Source organism: Lissotriton helveticus, chromosome 5_1 (assembly GCF_964261635.1).
Source record: "Lissotriton helveticus chromosome 5_1, aLisHel1.1, whole genome shotgun sequence".
In the NCBI taxonomy this organism is placed as follows: Eukaryota; Metazoa; Chordata; class Amphibia; order Caudata; family Salamandridae; genus Lissotriton; species Lissotriton helveticus.
The window spans coordinates 1,917,812,437-1,917,830,119 of NC_136065.1; the positions used below are offsets into that span (position 1 = coordinate 1,917,812,437).

Here is a 17,683-nt window from a genome sequence, read left to right on the forward strand (position 1 = left end):
AGGTCCAGGTCGGGGGGGGCGGGCTACAGGAGGGGCGGGCCGGGGGGGGCGTGCCCCCCCGCCTGGCCCCTCGGGAATAAAGAGGCGGGGAGCGCCCAGGAGACCCCCTTGTCCCTGGACGCTCCCCCGCATTACGGTGTGCCCCGCGCTCGGGGCTTCTTTGTTTTCCCACCCACCATCCCTTGGAACAAAAGTCTTGTGGCATGCATTATGCCTGGTATAATGGTAAGTTTGAAGGTACTGTTCACATGTCTTACATGGTAGTAGAAATGGTTCTGTCTTATATTGTGATGATGCTTTTGTTTAGGAATTTTTTCCCTTTTTAGCAAACTGTGTGTGAAGTAATTTTCTGTGATGCTAAGTGTCCTTAGGCCTTTTTTCCCTTTGTAGCTGTACTGTAATACTATTATTTATTAGCCAGTGTAGCTGTCCTTTAGAATTTTTTCCCCATAGGTCGTCGTATTTATTAGGTATGGGGCATGCGGTAAGGTCATTATCGGTGAGCACATATTTGAGGTCTGAGGGGGCGGGCATCATCCTATGGAGGTTCCCGCCCAGGGGGAGGGGCCTGCGGCCCACTCCTAGAACTCCAGGGGCAAGGTAATTCATGCTGCAAAGGAGCACGGGTAGGAGTAGTTCACGCTTTCCTTAGGCTGGTAGCCACCCCGCGCGCGTATACTCATGACGTCACCGGCTGGCGCAGAGTAAGGGCCCTCCTTCAGTGGGTAAATGGAGTTCAGGGCGTAGACCGGGCAATTCCCGGGGTAACACTGCGCATGCGCACGTCTCATGGGGAGGCGCAGCTTGTAGGACCTGACACCGGTAGTGACCTAGCCATATGGCCTGAAAAGTACAAAAATCAAGATGAGGATGTTTAGACTCGGTTAGGAAACAACATGTATTAGAGTTTTGTTAAGGTCAGGCTCTCAAACTTGTTGACAATAATTTTGTATATAACGTCCTGCTGATTTACTCTTTTGTGTTTATGCAAGAGGCTTACAGGGTGGTCTAATCTCACCCACATTAGAGTTGCTAGATATGAGGTTATCAGCTCTTCCACCTAGATCTAAAATACTAGTGGGGGGGATTTTAATTGTACTTTTGAACCCCTGGATGATGAAGAGGTATTAGGTTTTAACTCAGAGGATTGGAGGCATACTATACCCTCCCTAGTCCTTGCTCCTATTAAGAAATGGACAGCTAGAGCAATCCAGTTGAATGCTCTGGCTCTAGACCACAATCTACGGGCTCTGAATGGGCAAACTGCTTCAGATCGCGATGGGGTAATGACCTACAATAGGTTAGGCTGCCCATCTCGAATTGACTACATCCTTCTGGACACTCAGTCATGGGCTAGCCTAGTTGACATGAAGGTTAGGCAATCAACAGACAGTGACCACAATCCATTATGTATGGAAATCCACTGGGCAAATGGGATCAGCAAAAGTGGAAATCCAGAGATGATTACCAAAGAGGTCTTCCCCTCCAATTGTAACCAGAAGTTAAAATGGAATGTGGTTAGGTGCGAAGAGGGGAAACTTAATAGCATTAAAGAGCTAGTTTTAGCTGAAACCCGCAGTCTTGCATCTGTCGCTCTAGCAGCACCTCACTCTCTCGGATCAAACTTGCCAGTCTTGTATAACAACTTAACAGATAAAATAGGTGAGTTCTTTTCCAAGAGGCCACAGGGGATATCCACGTTAAACCAAAAACCTTTTACGGGTAACCCCTGGTATACGGCAAATTGTAGGAAAAAGAGGAAAGCTATCACGCTAGCTATAAAAAGTAAGGATCCCATAGCAGTGAGACTAGCCAGAAAGGAGTATCACAGAAGTATAACATCAGCTAAGGAGGATTGGGAGGAGGAGCATTGGCAGCAGCTCAAGGCTGCAGCCTGTGGGAAAAATTCTATTATTTTTTGGAAACTGATCAATGCTCTTGATAGAAGGGGGCAGAGTCGATTTTAAATCATATAAATGAACATCAATGGTACTCCCATTTTTTAAGATTGTACTGCGAGGATAGTGTTGAAGGTCAACTAACATCTCCAGTTATGGTAATCCAGAGCGAGCCCAGCACGGAGTTAGGTACCAAGGTAGAGCCTTTCTCCCCGCGAGAAGTCCAGGACGCTATTTTAAAAATATTACCAGGGAAGGCGGCTGGCCCTGATGGCCTGCCGGGGAACCTGCTACTGCACGACCCCAAATTATGGGCAGACCGTATAGCCTGTTTAATGAATCTAATCCAGTACGGCCACCCTGTCCCTGAATCCTGGAAGGGTGTGGAGGTTATCACCATATATAAGAAAGGTGATAGAGAGGACCCTGCCAACTACAGACCAATAAGTTTAATTGACACCATTCAAAAGGTAGTTGGCAGGACATCTTGACCCACTTCCAGGCGGAGTTTAGGCGTAATGTTGGTGCGATGGACCAGGTTTTTCGGTTCTGTGCAGTCTATTGGAAGTCAGTGTCTATCACCAAGGGTAGTTTGTACCTGGCTTTCATAGACTTGAAAACAGCATTCAATGTCATTCCACGTGCTAAACTCTGGGAGGTCCTTCTGGATATGGGTTTCCCTAGTTATCTGTTGCAGTTTATTATCAAACTCCACGAAGACAATTATGCAAGGATTCGGTGGGGGAACCAGGGTCAATTGATAGGGAGGGTACCAGTCAATAGAGGGGTGCGGCAGGGATGTGTGATGGCTCCGACACTGTTCTCCCTCTTTATAAATGGGGTGGTGAACCATTTGAGGGAGGACCCTGCGGACGCCCCTGTCCTTGCCGGGGAGAAAACCCCCACACTCCTCTTTGCGGATGATACCTTCCTGATGTCTAAGACCCCCAAGGGTCTGCAAAAACTGCTCGATCGTTTCAGTGTTTTCGTTAAAGACCGTGGGTTAACGGTTAACACTGCGAAAACGAAGCTGATGGTTTTGTCTGCCAAAAGAAACCTTAGGAAGGCTTATCTCTCTTTGAATGGGTCCCCTCTAGAGGTAGTGGATGAATTCGACTACCTCGGGGTCAGGCTCTGTAATAACATGAGTTGGGACTCCCATTTGTCTAAAATGGTTCTAAATCTTAAAAGGGTCTCTGGAGCAATACTAAAGAATCAGCGCCTCTCTATCAGCAGACCAATAGCCCCTGCCCGGGCAGTTTATGATGGGGAAAGCTTTAGCCTCGGCAGTTTATGGCTCTGAATTGTGGGGTGCTGAGAACACTAAGGCATTGGTAGTTGCAGAGAATAAGTTCATGAGAGACATAGTTTCGCTTCCACCCTCGACCCCTTTGAAACCACTATTTCACGACATGGGTAGAAGATCGATTTCTGAAATAGTTCAACTCCGCCCCTTGCTATTCTGGGTGCGTCTCAGAAGGACCCCTGAATTAGCAAAATATGCTCTAGCGTTGGACGAGCTAATTAGTTTGAATGTATCCAACAAAATAAAGTGGCTTAATAATTTAAAGAAGCTGGTGGTATCTATAGGTTTGGCTGAATCTTGGGCCTCACAATCCCCCCCACCTAAACAAACTGTTAAAAAACTATACTGGGATTGGGTAGAGGCCAAGGACCTCTATAATTCAAGTTGGGGACCTTTGACGAACAACTTTCTTGAACATAAGCCCTTCAGAAAGTTAGAGCCATTCCTGGACTTCATCCAGACTCCTCGAGATAGAACTTTGTTCCTGAAATTAAGATATGGTACCCTCCCCCTCAAAAAATTCACGGAAGAGTGGAAGGTCAGGAGGGAGCATGATTTAAAATGCCCAGGTTGTCCATGTCTGGAAGAATCTCTTGGCCACTTTCTGTTTGCATGTAACGCTTACAAGCAGGTTAGAGCAAAATGGTTGAAACCAGTGTGTAGGGAGTTAGGGACCATAGATCAGCTCTGCGCATTATTTTAACCAACACTACCTCCATGTACATTGTTTGTGGGGTCACTAAGTATTTGGCCAGCGCTTGGTTTATTCGGTCAAAGCTGCTATCCAATGCCTGTTCAGATCCACCCTAAAAATGAATTTTAATTTTGTGTAGATTCCCCCTCTATCTCTTAAATTGTTTGTAGCGATGATTTCCTTTTAAATGAAATTGTAATACTTGATAAATTGTCTTATGTATTTTTGTATGTCTGTACTTTTATGATATATTTATCGAATAAAGTATTACAACAACAACAAATAACTGGTAAACTTGATTTTCTCTATGGAACATGGCCCTTACATGCAGACCACTACAAGTCAAGCAATAACCAGAATAATTGGCCTTAATAGAGTGACCGAGAACTCAAGGTCACCAAGAGCTTAAACTGAACCTCATATTAAAACAACTTGTAGTAAAGAAGGTGCATAATTACTCTAATCTTACAGAATATTTCACCCACCCTACCAATGCTAATAATGAACTGAGGATGGGCCAGTGTGTTGGTGCCCCTGACCCCTCTGCACAGCTTCGACACGTTGACCCGCACTCTATCATGACGTCAGCATTGGACCTTGCTGCTTGAACCCAATGCGAGCCAGGCCCGTGCAAGCAGCGCTCGGAATAGCTGTGTGATGTTCTGTTCATATATTAGCCCGGCGGGGGGAGAGCGGTTACAGCAAGTCGAAAACCTGAAAGACAACATTCCGAAAAAAACAACCAAAAAGAAAAAAAGTAATGAGCTGCTAAGTGCCACCGAGGCATCTTTTTGGAGAATCAGATTTTTTAAACACGAGAAATACATCCAGTCAGATGTTCTTTCAGCTAAATTCGTGGACGGGAGGGAACTGAACGAAGCTGGCGCAGCGGGACCCTCTGACAAGGTAAGTTGATGTATTGAAGGTTCGCGAGTGGACGGAAGGTGCGTCAGAACGGATAGTAAGTAAACTTTTGCTTGTCAGCTGTGTCGTTTTCGGATCAAAGCGGCGCGGCTTCTCCTGGGCAGCTGTAGGGGTCCCCTTGTGTAATGTGACAATGCAACCATCTTAGGTTACACGCATTGGTGTGTAATGAGACACGCAGTGTACTAACGTGAAAGGTTTGCCTGTTCCCCGTGCCTCAACCTTGCAACCGCAGCTTCTGAGCGCCTGCAAACGACCAGGTTCTTTTCCTGCAAAAACATCTATGGCGAAGCTCCCGAAGTCTGGAACAAGCAGAGGTGCGCGTGGGAAGCAGGTAGCAGCGGAAACCCCGCGAGAGAAGGCTGCCAAAGTGACTGAAGGGTGGTAAACTCGTGACTTCAGTGTTTACTCAGTCTGTCTGATGACAACGTCAAACCGCAACGTTATTTTGTAGCAACCTGTGGAGACGCACCTGCAAAATGTGCCAGGGCGGCTGCTTAATCACGGGAGGGTCCTATGAAAATTGTCTAACGTAATTAGTGACTTTTAATTATGGTGGCTGGAACAAATCTTTAAGAATAGTTTAATACAATTAGGACCACGTGAATGGCGGTTGGAAGGGCGTATATTTTGAAAATGTTTGAATACAATAAAAACATATAGGTGTGGCGCCAGTAACATGCACGTAGATTGTCTGGAACTAATAGCGGTGGTGTCTAGGACAGAAGTTTGGTGTTTCCGGAAATATTGGAATGCACTAGAAACATCAGGAATATTGAGATATGTTTGGAACATCGAGGTATGTTTGGTGGAACGCAATGTACAGACGTGGTGTCTTGAGCATATGAACATTGTGTTTCTGGGAAAAGTTTAATGCAATTAAACCAAACATGCCAAACATTAAGGTTTGGTATCTAGCACACATAGTGATGGAGTCCAGAACATGTGGGTATGGCATATAGAAAACATAGTATTCCTGGAATAAAACAATGTAACTAGGTGCAGGGCTTTAAGTGGGATGGAAAAACTAGGGGGTCTCTCAAAGGGGCGTGGCCAATGTAATTAAGGATGTGGCTTAAAAAAACATACGCTAAAAATCTGTGCTTAGCATAGTGTGCTGCCCGACTTGTATTTTGCGGTTTCTGTCATTGCATCCAGATATATGATACAAGTTACATCATACCTACAACTAGGGCTGGGCGTAGTTTGAGAAGTAGCATTTCGCGAAGCTATGCAAAGTGCACTTTGCACTATGCATGCTACGCGTTGCATTACGGGAACTGCGTAGTCGCATGTTCGCACTGTGCAAGATGCCGTTTTCAATGATTGCACAGTGCGAGCTGTAGTTTTCTGCCGCTCGAGTAGATTTTTACTCGAGCAGCAACTTTCTCAACACAGACTGGTAGTTTCTCATCGCGAGCGGTCGCGAGCATACGCGACCACTCACAATGAGAAACCTGACCTCCCCGCATTGAGAATATCGCCGGGAGGTTTATTTTCCACGCTCGTGATCAGCAACTTGATGTTGCTGATCGCGAACGAGGAAAAAGTCTCGCAGGGATGTCATTTTGCTTGCTCGCGGTCGCCAACTTGACGTTGAGGACAGCGAGCAAGCAAAAAATGACCGCTGCGGTACGCTACGCGTGTTTGCACTGTGCTACGTGCTAAGCGCAAACTTCGCAAACTACGCGAGCGTAGCATAGTGCTTTGCCCAGGCCTACCTACAACAAGGCAGGGCTATTGGCTTTGTCAATGGTTGTTAGTTGCATAAGACAAATAAGCAGCAACTATGGCTTGTTGTATATAATATTGAAAAAGCTTCCATTTAAAGCCCTGGTGACACCAAAACAATGTTGCTGCTCCTGAGTTTCAAAAAGGGAAGGGAAATCCAGAGAGAAAATGACTCTCTTTAAAGGATTTCCCTTCTCTTAAAACGCTCACCTGGCATGACGTCGTGCCATAACTTCTGCACTAGTGAGAAGTGAGCAGTGTGAACAAGCACACACCCATGTGCCGCTGTCACACTGCAGTCAGAAAAAAATGGACCGCCTGCGCCAGTGCACAAAACAGCGCCCAATAGAGACCCGTTTCGAGGCCCCCTGAAATAACCTGCCGGTGCTGAGACCTGGCCCACTTCAAGCCCTGACTAGGTGCATAAAGGCCGACTGGAGCATATGGTTGTAGTATCAGGAACAAACATTCATGGTGGCACTGGAAATATGTCTATCCCTTTGGGAGGATATATGTAAATCTCATAATGTGATAACAATAATTTAGGTTTTGTGCAACATACTCCTGCTTACTGGAAAGTTTAGGGAAGGCACCTAGGACATATGGTCATGAGGATAAGAAAAAACATGAAAAGTCCTTGTTTTATGCAATAGGGGCTGTGGTTATCATTATGGAATTCGCCACATTTTGCTGTCGCTTTTCATGGTGGAGTGAGTGCTGAAGTCTTCCAGAGGCTTCTAGGCGCAGGCAGAAACTTGTGAGGAACCATTTTGCTCCGGGATTCCATGTAAAATATAAGAATTCAGCACTGTGAGCGGGCATTGCAGCTAAAGGAAGATATTTCCCCTTTACCCTTTCTTTGCCCTCATTTCTTGCACCTGTAAACCACAGGCGCCCGGACAAGTACAAGCATTCTCTGTGGTTGTGCCCTCAGGAGCTGACAATCCATTTACAAGAGAGAAAGGAACAGGCCAGCCCTCTCCAGTAATTCCCCATCACACTGCAATTTCTCTTCTGCTTTGAACAAGCTGCTTCTAGTCCTGCATAGTAAACTATGCCAGCTTTCTCAGTTGGCAAAAACAGACCTTTTCCACACATAAAGACAGGGCCCCTGCCACACAATGGTCCTTTGACACTACACAAGTGCACAAGCCAGAAACCTAAACAACACTGCTATTAAGGTAATAACCACGTCCTACCCTTGCAGCTTAGTCTGTGCCTTTGTCTATGGTCGTGACATAGTCAGAGCAGTGAGTTTCCATGGATCTTTGGAGCAGTCCACAAAGTGGGGCAGGACTAAGATTTGGCAAGGGAAAACAATGATTGCCAAAGCCAATTGGTCTCACCTATACTAACTAGCATTGGCCACACTACAGGGCCGCATGGGAGGTCAGCTTGGAATGTTTTTGGCCACCTGTGATTACACATGTATGCATGCTACAACCCTGGTGGCCATCTTGGATGTTTTGTATTGTAATTGCATTTATATAGCACTTACTACCCCTGACGAGATGTCAAATCGCTTTTTCGGCGAGTAGCACGCTACTCCGGAACTCATAAAGGATTAGTGATGAATTAGTATGGTGAAATATGAAAGTAATTTGAGTGGTGGATATGTTAGTCTGTTATTTGGATTGAGAAGGATAGTGGAGGGATAGAAGAGGGAAAAGGTTTGCATTTATATAGTGGTTGCTACCCCTGGTGAAGTGTTAAAGCACTTTTTCGGTGAGTTGCATGCTACTCTGGAACCCATAAAGGATTAATGGTGAATTAGTATAGTGAAATATGAAAGTAATCTGAGCAGTGGATATGTTAGTCTATTATTTTGATTGAGGAGGATAATGGAGGGATAAAAGAGGGAAAAGGTTTGCGTTTATATAACGCTTGTTACCCCTGGTGAGGTACTGATGCGCATTTTGGTGAGTAGCGCGCTACTCCAGAACCTTAACAGGATTAGTAGGGAACTAGTATAGGGAAATCTGAAATTAGTTTGAGTGGTGGATATGTTAGTCTGTTATTTAGATTGAAAAGGAATAGTGGGGGGATAGAAGAAGGAAGGGTCTATAATTTTTTTTGGGGGGGGAGTTCATAGCAGTAGGAGTGGGTTTGGGATGAGTAACGGGGAGGTAGAGGGTGAAGAATCAGTGGGAAGGGTTTAGAAAGGCTTGTTTGGGAGATAACAGAGGTATGAGATGATGCAAGGTGGGCTAGAGGAGGGAAGAGTCTAGAAAGGGTTATTGTAGGGGCCACAGTAGTTGTATGGGAATTAGGATCAATGAGAGACTGGAGGTAGAGGATATATTGATAGAGGTATAGGGTGAGAAATATGTTTGTGCATTGGATATGCTGAATTAGAAGCAATGAACCAAATATATAGATACATAAGTACATGGAAAGTAAATATATGCACAAGGAAGGTAATAAATGTAGATTATAGTTGCATTTAATAAACTCCGGCTTTCAAGGGTTGTTGTACTTTAAATTAATGTATTTGTTTTTATTTTTTGTAATTCAATAGTGAAGCAATTGTAGATAAATAGTTATGATAAAAGATTTACATATTGATGCAGTCACCTATATACATATTAAAACATAGAATGATGTAACTATAAGTAGTATGTACATTTGTTAAGCAGAACTATTGAATATATTTTTTTTAAACATAATTTCTATGCACATTTATACAACGCAATACACATATGCAGGTACATATCTATTAGTCCAAATAGATGCTCATATATAGAGGGATATGCTGTATATTTCTGTTTGAGTATGGTGGTGATGGAGGGAAGAGTCAATTCTTGAGTAGTCTTCTGAAGATAAAGTGGTTATCCATGGATCTTATGTTTGGGGTTAAAGAGTTTCATCGTTTGGCTTCTTGAACAGAGAAGCTTGTGCCACCCATGTTTTTTTTTCTTGTACAGTGGGATTTTGAGGTGTGGTGCCACTCTAAAGCGGAGGTTGCTTTGGCGAATGTATTTGGTTATTTTATTCCTGATAAAGAGTGGTCCTGTTCCATGTATCGCTTTGTGGGTGATACAAAGCAGCTAGAACATGGATCTTCTGGCAATCGGTAACCAATTCAGGGCTTTCAAGGCAGGGGAGATATGGGCTTGCATCTTTATATGTCAGAGTAGTCTGGCATCAGAGTTCTGAATCCATTGAAGTCTTTTCATAGTCGTAAAAAGTGATCCATGGTAGAGGCTTTTGGCGTAATTGCGTTTGGACAGAACATGATAGATGGTAGCCTGGACCTTGTGTGGAAATCCCTGATGGGGGAAGATTTGTCGCAGAGTTTTTATTGTAAAAAAACGTGATTTTGCTAGTTTGTCCACTTGGGCATTCATTGATAGCTTGGAGTCCATGGCCATTCCAAGGTTTCTTACTTCCTTTGATACTTTAGGTAGTGTTCCCAGATCAGGCCATGTGGCAAATGGGTCATAATTTTTCTAATTGTCACACGTGAGTATTTCTGTTTTGGAAGCATTCTATTTGAGATGGCTCCATGTCATCCATTGATACACGGCTTGTTTGGGAGATAACAGAGGTATGAGATAATGCAAGGTGGGATAGAGGAGGCAAGAGTCTAGAAAGGGTTATTGTCGGGGTCACAGTAGTTGTATGGGAATTGGGATCAATGAGAGAATAGAGGTAGAGGATATATTGATAGAGGTATAGGGTGAGAAATAGGTTTGTGCATTGGATATGCTGAATTAGAAGCAATGAACCAAATATATAGATACATAAGTACATGGAAAGTAAATATATGCACAAGGAAGGTAATAAATGTAGATTATAGTTGCATTTAATAAACTCCGGCTTTCAAGTGTTGTTGTAATTTAAATTAATTCATTTGTTTTTATTTTTTGTAATTCAATAGTGAAGCAATTGTAGATAAATAGTTATGATAAAAGATTTACATATTTATGCAGTCACCTATATACATGTTAAAACATAGAATGATGTAACTATAAGTAATATGTACATTTGTTAAGCAGAACTAATGAATATATATTTTTTTTAAACATAATTTGTATGCACATTTATACAATGCAATACACATATGTAGGTACATTTCTTTTAGTCCCAATAGATGATTATATATAGAGGGATATGCTGTATATTTCTGTTTGAGTATGGTGGTGATGGAGGGAAGAGTCAATTCTTGAGTAGTCTTCTGAAGATAAAGTGGTTATCCATGGATCTTATGTTTGGGGTTAAAGAGTTTCATAGTTTGGCTTCTTGAACAGAGAAGGTTGTGCCACCCATGTTTTTTTTCTTGTACAGTGGGATTTTGAGGTGTGGTGCCACTCTAAAGCGGAGTTTGCTTTGGCGAATGTATTTGGTTATTTTATTCCTGATGAAGAGTGGTCATGTTCCATGTATCACTTTGTGGGTGATATAAAGAAGATTGAACATGGATCTTCTGGCAACCGGTAACCAATTCAGGACTTTCAAGGCAGGGGAGATATGGGCTTGCATCTTTATATGTCAGAGTAGTCTGGCATCAGAGTTCTGAATCCGTTAATGTCTTTTCATAGTCGTTAAAAGTGGTCCATGATAGAGGCTTTTGGCGTAATTGCGTTTGGACAGAACATGATAGATGGTAGCCTGGACCTTGTGTGGAAATCCCTGATGGGGGAAGATTTGTCGCAGAGTTTTTATAGTAAAAAAACGTGATCTTGCTAGTTTGTCCACTTGGGCATTCATTGATAGCTTGGAGTCCATGGCCATTCCAGGTTTCTTACTTCCTTTGATACTTTAGGTAGTGTTCCCAGATCAGGCCATGTGGCAAATGGGTCATAATTTTTCCAATTGTTACACATGAGTATTTCTGTTTTGAAAGCATTCTATTTGAGATATCCCCATGTCATCCATTGATACACGGCTTGTTTGGGAGATAACAGAGGTATGAGATAATGCAAGGTGGGATAGAGGAGGGAAGAGTCTAGAAAGGGTTATTGTCTGGGTCACCGTAGTTGTATGGGAATTGGGATCAATGAGGGAATGGAGGTAGAGGATATATTGATAGAAGTATAGGGTGAGAAATATGTTTGTGCATTGGATATGCTGAATTAAAAGCAATGAACCAAATATATAGATACATAAGTACATGGAAAGTAAATATATGCACAAGGAAGGTAATAAATGTAGATTATAGTTGCATTTAATAAACTCCGGCTTTCAAGTGTTGTTGTACTTTAAATTAATTTATTTGGTTTTATTTTTTGTAATTCAATAGTGAAGCAATTGTAGATAAATAGTTATGATAAAAGATTTACATATTTATGCAGTCACCTATATACATGTTAAAACATAGAATGATGTAACTATAAGTAATATGTACATTTGTTAAGCAGAACTAATGAATACATATTTTTTTTAACATAATATTTATGCACATTTATACAACGCAATACACATATGTAGGTACATTTCTATTAGTCCAAATAGATGATTATATATAGAGGGATATGCTGTATATTTCTGTTTGACTATGGTGGTGATGGAGGGGAGAGTCAATTCTTGAGTAGTCTTCTGAAGATATAGTGGATATCCATGGATCTTATGTTTGGGGTTAAAGAGTTTCATCGTTTGGCTTCTTGAACAGAGAAGGTTGTGCCACCCATGTTTTTTTTTTCTTGTACAGTGGGATTTTGAGGTGTGGTGCCACTCTAAAGCGGAGGTTGCTTTGGCAAATGTATTTGGTTATTTTATTCCTGATGAAGAGCGGTCCTGTTCCATGTATCACTTTGTGGGTGATACAAAGCAGATTGAACATGGATCTTCTGGCAACCGGTAACCAATTCAGGGCTTTCAATGCAGGGTAGATATGGGCTTGCATCTTTATATGTCAGAGTAGTCTGGCATCAGAGTTCTGAATCCGTTGAAGTCTTTTCATAGTTGTTAAATTTGGTCCATGGTAGAGGCTTTTGGCGTAATTGTGTTTGGACAGAACATGAGAGATGGTAGCATGGACCTTGTGTGGAAATCCCTGATGGGGGAAGATTTGTCGCAGAGTTTTTATAGTAAAAAAACGTGGTCTTGCTAGTTTGTCCACTTGGGCGTTTATTGATAGCTTGGAGTCCATGGCCATTCCAAGGTTTCTTACTTCCTTTGATACTTTAGGTAGTGTTCCAAGATCAGGCCATGTGGCAAATGGGTCATCATTTTTCCAATTGTCACACATGAGTATTTCTGTTTTGGAAGCATTCTATTTGAGATGGCTCCATGTCATCCATTGATACACGGCTCTGAGACAACTGAGAAGTGGTGAGTTTCCAATGTCTTTGGGACATTCCAGTTGAAGGAGTTTTTGCGCGTCATCTGCATAATTATAGCATGTGAGGTGAAATTGATTGATAAGTGTCGGTAACAACTTCATGTAGATGTTGAAAAGCATTGGTGAGATGAAAGATCTTTGAGGGACCCCTGCTTTTGTGAAGTACGGTTTGGAAGAGAAAACGGGGGTATGGATGACCTTAGTTCTGTTGTGAGGGTAGGACGTGATGCAGTCTAAAGCAGTCCCCTCTATGCCAGCTTTGTGGAGTCCTTGTATCAGAGAGTCATGGTCAACCATGTCAAAGGTAGCTGAGAGGTCAAAGCGAAGTAGTGCAGCAACCCTGTTGTTGCCAACTACGTTCTTAAGGTCATCCCAGATGGCAACGAGGGCAGATTCTGTGCCTCTTTCTGGACGGAATCCCGTTTGGAAGTCTGAAAGTATGGCATTATCTTCAATGAAATGTGACATCTGGGCGAATGCTGCTCTTTCTATCAGTTTGCCCAGGAAAGGTCCATTTGTAATCTGTCTGTTGTTGTCGTGGCTCAGCGAGTCCAGGTCTGTTTTCTTTAGAATTGGTCATAAGTATGACTTTTTGAGTCCTTCTGGACATTTTCCGGTAGTTAAGGAATTGTTGACGATTCCTATTATTGAGTACCAGCAGAGGTTGTTAGAAGAATTGTCTCAGAATGTTTGTGGTGGACACGGATCAGAAGGTCTGCCGGCAGCGGCAGTCGGTGAAGGTAAGCGCAGTGGGGTGGGTGGGAGGGGGCAAAACGACAGACGACGGAATAGGGCAAATGAAATAAATAAATCCTAGTCTGTTGACATCCGTCATCCCCCCGCACCCTGTCCTACCACGCTTACTTGTACTGACCGCTACTGGCTGCCAGCAGGCTTGTTTGCTTTGACAAGGTCCATAAATTAATTGTGGGAAATTTGTTGGAAGGAATGGAGAAGCTGGGTTAGAGTATTCTTAGATTGTTGTTTTGATATTATTTTCAATTGGCAAAGTAAAAAAAAAAGCATGCATGCATGGGATGCCATGCAAATAGAAATAAGTTAGTGGCCCTGTGGCAGTCACCAGGCCCGGAGGAAAAACATTTAAGATTAAATTGAAGAAAAGTGGGAGATAACTGGACAATCTGGGGGAAGCAGGAAGAAAGTGGGGTGCATTTTTTGTTGTTTTTAAATTAAGTAAGTGGGCAGAAGAGAGAAAGCGAGGACAGTGGTTTGCTCGCATGTAGTGCTAAAAACAAAATAAAAAAATATAAGCATTCACATCAGCAGTATAAGGGTACAAGTCTTCCAATCAGAAACTATGATAAGAAATACTCCAGGGATGGAACAACCTTAAAAGTAGGGAAGAAGGTGTCAGTAAGAAAGCCATTGATTGAAGAGCAGAGTACTAAGACAGACAAGAAAACTACCCAGTCATGAGCAAAGAGCTGACCAAACTAATACCCACTCTAGAAATATGTTAACCATTATGGGACCTGTATAGCGCAGCATGTGATAAAATGCTGTCGATGGCAAGCAGCTAAAGGAGCCTGTAGCATGACTTAAAAAAAACACATTGAACCATTGTCCAATGGGGCTTTAATTTTGGTCTTTCTCCGACGGAAACAAAATGTTACCTTCTTGCCTGCCTTACATCAGAGCTACTGGAATCAAGCTAGCCGGGCTGAAGAGAGGTGTTACCTCGAAACCGGGCCGGTCCTCGGATGCTTGTTTCCGTTCTGGGAAGGACATGGCTTTTGTAGTTCGGACTGGACTGTTCCCATGGGGCACAGGGTCAGTGCTGATTTGCATATCGCCATTGACTAACCCAGGGTGGTGTGGAGTGGAAAAACGATGGATTTGGGCCCAGATCATTGGACTGGGATGAATGTGTGACATTGATCCACATTCTGTCCATCATTGTTGTGTTTGCAGTTACATCAGAGCTACAGCGCAACATCACCGGATGTCTCCTTTGTCACAACAGGACAACATATTGGATACTATTGTTTACCACTGGTGTCCCAAAACCTTGGATAATATTTTATTTCACTTGAATAACCTCTTTGTACACTTCACTGCCCAGGGACAGTGACAGCAAGCAGCGAAGGGGATGCTTACCTTTACATTTATCTTGGCAAGAGTGTTTTAGCTGATGGATGAGAGTCCTCTATAAATTGTTGAATCTCTTGTTGCCAGCTGATTTTGGTGATTATTTGTCTAGTAATGCTCTACTAATTTGTTAAGTAAAGGATTATCTTTCACATGTATTAGACCACACTCTTAGATGCACAGGCTCTGCCTCTTGTGAGGTGTCTTAAATATGTTTCTAAGGGCCACATGTATTAAAAAACCATTTTGCGATTACCAAATAGTGATTTTTACCAAATCGCTATTTGGTAATCGCAAAATGCTATGTATGTAAGGATTTGCCAAAGATTTAATGATTCCTTAATATTACCAAATAGCGATTCTCTAAATAGGTAATCAATATTAGGGCCTAAAGGTGCGAATGGTTTTGCTTTAGCTAATTCGCAATAACCTAATTGGTTATCACAAATTAGGTAATGCAAAGTCAAGGGTGCCTGGGGGCCTAAGAACCCCCTGAAGCACCCCAAAAAATAAATATGTGCACATGTAAAGCACACACATGCCCTAAAGGCATCTGTGCGCTACATCGCACTCTGAAAAATGCATTTTTGTGCATTTTTCAAAAATTTCACATGGATACCATAAACTTATAGTCAATGGTAATAGCTTTTTCCTAAATGCACAGTTTGCATTTAGGTAATGTTTGTACATGTGCTAAGAGAATAGCAAATTGCGATTCCATATTTGGTGTCGCAATTTTAGGTAATCACTATTTTTGCGATTACCTAAAATTGAACTACAAAGCTTTTCATACATCTTGTAAAGCTATTTTGTATTACCAAAACGGCCCAAATTACCGATTAGCGCAGTTTAAAAATGCAAAATTGATTGATACATGTGACCCTTAAGTCGAACCCCATTTCCAGCCTCTCCACCTTTTTCATGCCACTTAAAGCACTGCTTTGTGGACCAAGCAAAAGCCCACAACCCAGTTCAAGTTCTCTGAAAGAAAGGGACTTTCAAGCACCACTGCACAAGTTTTCTAAATTTGAAGAGTTTCCACATATGTGCCTGGGGTTGTGTGACACCTTAGCTTCATGCAGTAAGTCTATGCATGGGCTAACAAGCTGACCACCTGAATGGGAGCCTAAATGATATTCTTAATCATCCTGAAATATAGAATTAGTATTTTTGAAAGGCTGATTTAAAATGCCTAAGAAATTAACTGCACGTTTGTGTGGAAAAACTCTCAAGCACAAAGAAAAAAACGAATAATTCTCCAACAAAAATAATTGCCGGACGGTTCTCCCGCAAGCAAAAGTTTGTGAAGTTGGGAACACAGTAAAGTTAAGAAACTGTATGAATTACAAAGTTTGCCACTCCCATAAAACTTTGATCGCTCTTTTCTGCATCTGCTGCCTAAAGTCCATCAGCGGGGACACCAATGCGCCTTGAGACCCTTACGGGTGAGTAGTTGCGCTTTAACAAACTCCTGATTGATTGAATGGTACCCTGGAAGGGGTCTTTTCTTTCAGAATGGGCTCAGTCAGTAACCCTTCCAGTTGATGGCCCACAAAGTTCTGCGGTATTTTATGCTTACATTTTGCCAGTAAATGCATATGGTGGTCACCAGTACTCATTTTTGGGTCTCTGCCATGTTGCTCATCATCTTCAGCGTGAGAAGAGAAGGGAAAAAGAAGTAAGAGAGAGATAGGAAAACAATGAAAAAAGGAGAACACAGTGAAGAAAAAGAAGCTTTAAAAGTGAGATATAGAGACCTGGAGTGTAGCGTGATGGACAAAAGAGGTCTGAGATGGTATACCTGGCATTAGGAAACACAAACAGGCTGCTAAGAAACACTTTGCACCCATGCAATTATTTTTTTAACAAATTAATCACCGGCTTTACCCATGGCGCTTGTTCAGAGATTTTAATGCTTCTTTACTCTGACTATAAAGACATTTTATCCGAGGGGTAGATGTGTGTATGACACGTCTGTACTATACAATAATATAACATAAGCTAGTGGCATTTATATTAATGCGATGCATGTGGCAGGTATTAATTATGTGTTGCAGTGAATTGCGTCTGCTACTGAAAGGGCGAGATTTTGATCGATACCTTATATCTATTGATCCAAACCTCGTTCTGGTCGACTGAACCTTTGTTGCCTGTCTGTGAGGAAAGAAAGTGCACCTATTTCCAAATTAGTTCACCCAATAAAGGACTCTGCTCCCAAAGATCACAAACAACTTCTAGCTTTCAAAAGTTTATTGTAAAGATATGATAAGCTGCAAATACAGGCATCTCAGAATGAGATTCACGAGATACACAGGTCCAATTACATACATGTGCTCTCGGAAAGCCCTCAGACGAGCAACAGAAATCACTAACACAAGTTCTAAGAATAATAAAGCTATCAGCATAGACGCATATCTCTCCTTCATTTAGGTTGGAGGAAAACGCACAGGTTAGGCTGTCCCTACCCTGCTCTAGATGGTATCCCTACTTAACCAAGTCCCAACCTAACAAAGGTGTCAGCAGTGAATGACCCCCAAGGGAAGTCACCCACTCTAAGTCTCTTGGTGAAAACCTATAGTTCTCCAGTCATGACCCCTCTCTGCCTACCCATCCGCTCTCTAAAGGGTCCTCAGGTATCTGCTCTAACTCCACCCAGGGGTGCTGTCCCTAATACAAAACAGTCAACAACATTTGAGACGCCCCTTGCGAGACGCCCCTCACGTGGTGTAGCTTCTGGC

The 17,683-nt window shown here is 42.5% G+C and overlaps 1 protein-coding gene across 1 annotated transcript in view; it reads left to right on the forward strand.

Moving 5' to 3' along the window:
- Positions 1-4,698: 4,698 nt before the first annotated feature.
- Positions 4,699-17,683, forward strand: part of KRT222 (keratin 222) — a 299,136-nt gene continuing 286,151 nt past the window's right edge. The window contains exon 1 of the mRNA XM_078645497.1: positions 4,699-4,804. The gene's annotated coding sequence lies outside the window, so the exon portion shown is untranslated. The remainder of the gene's footprint in view (positions 4,805-17,683) is intronic.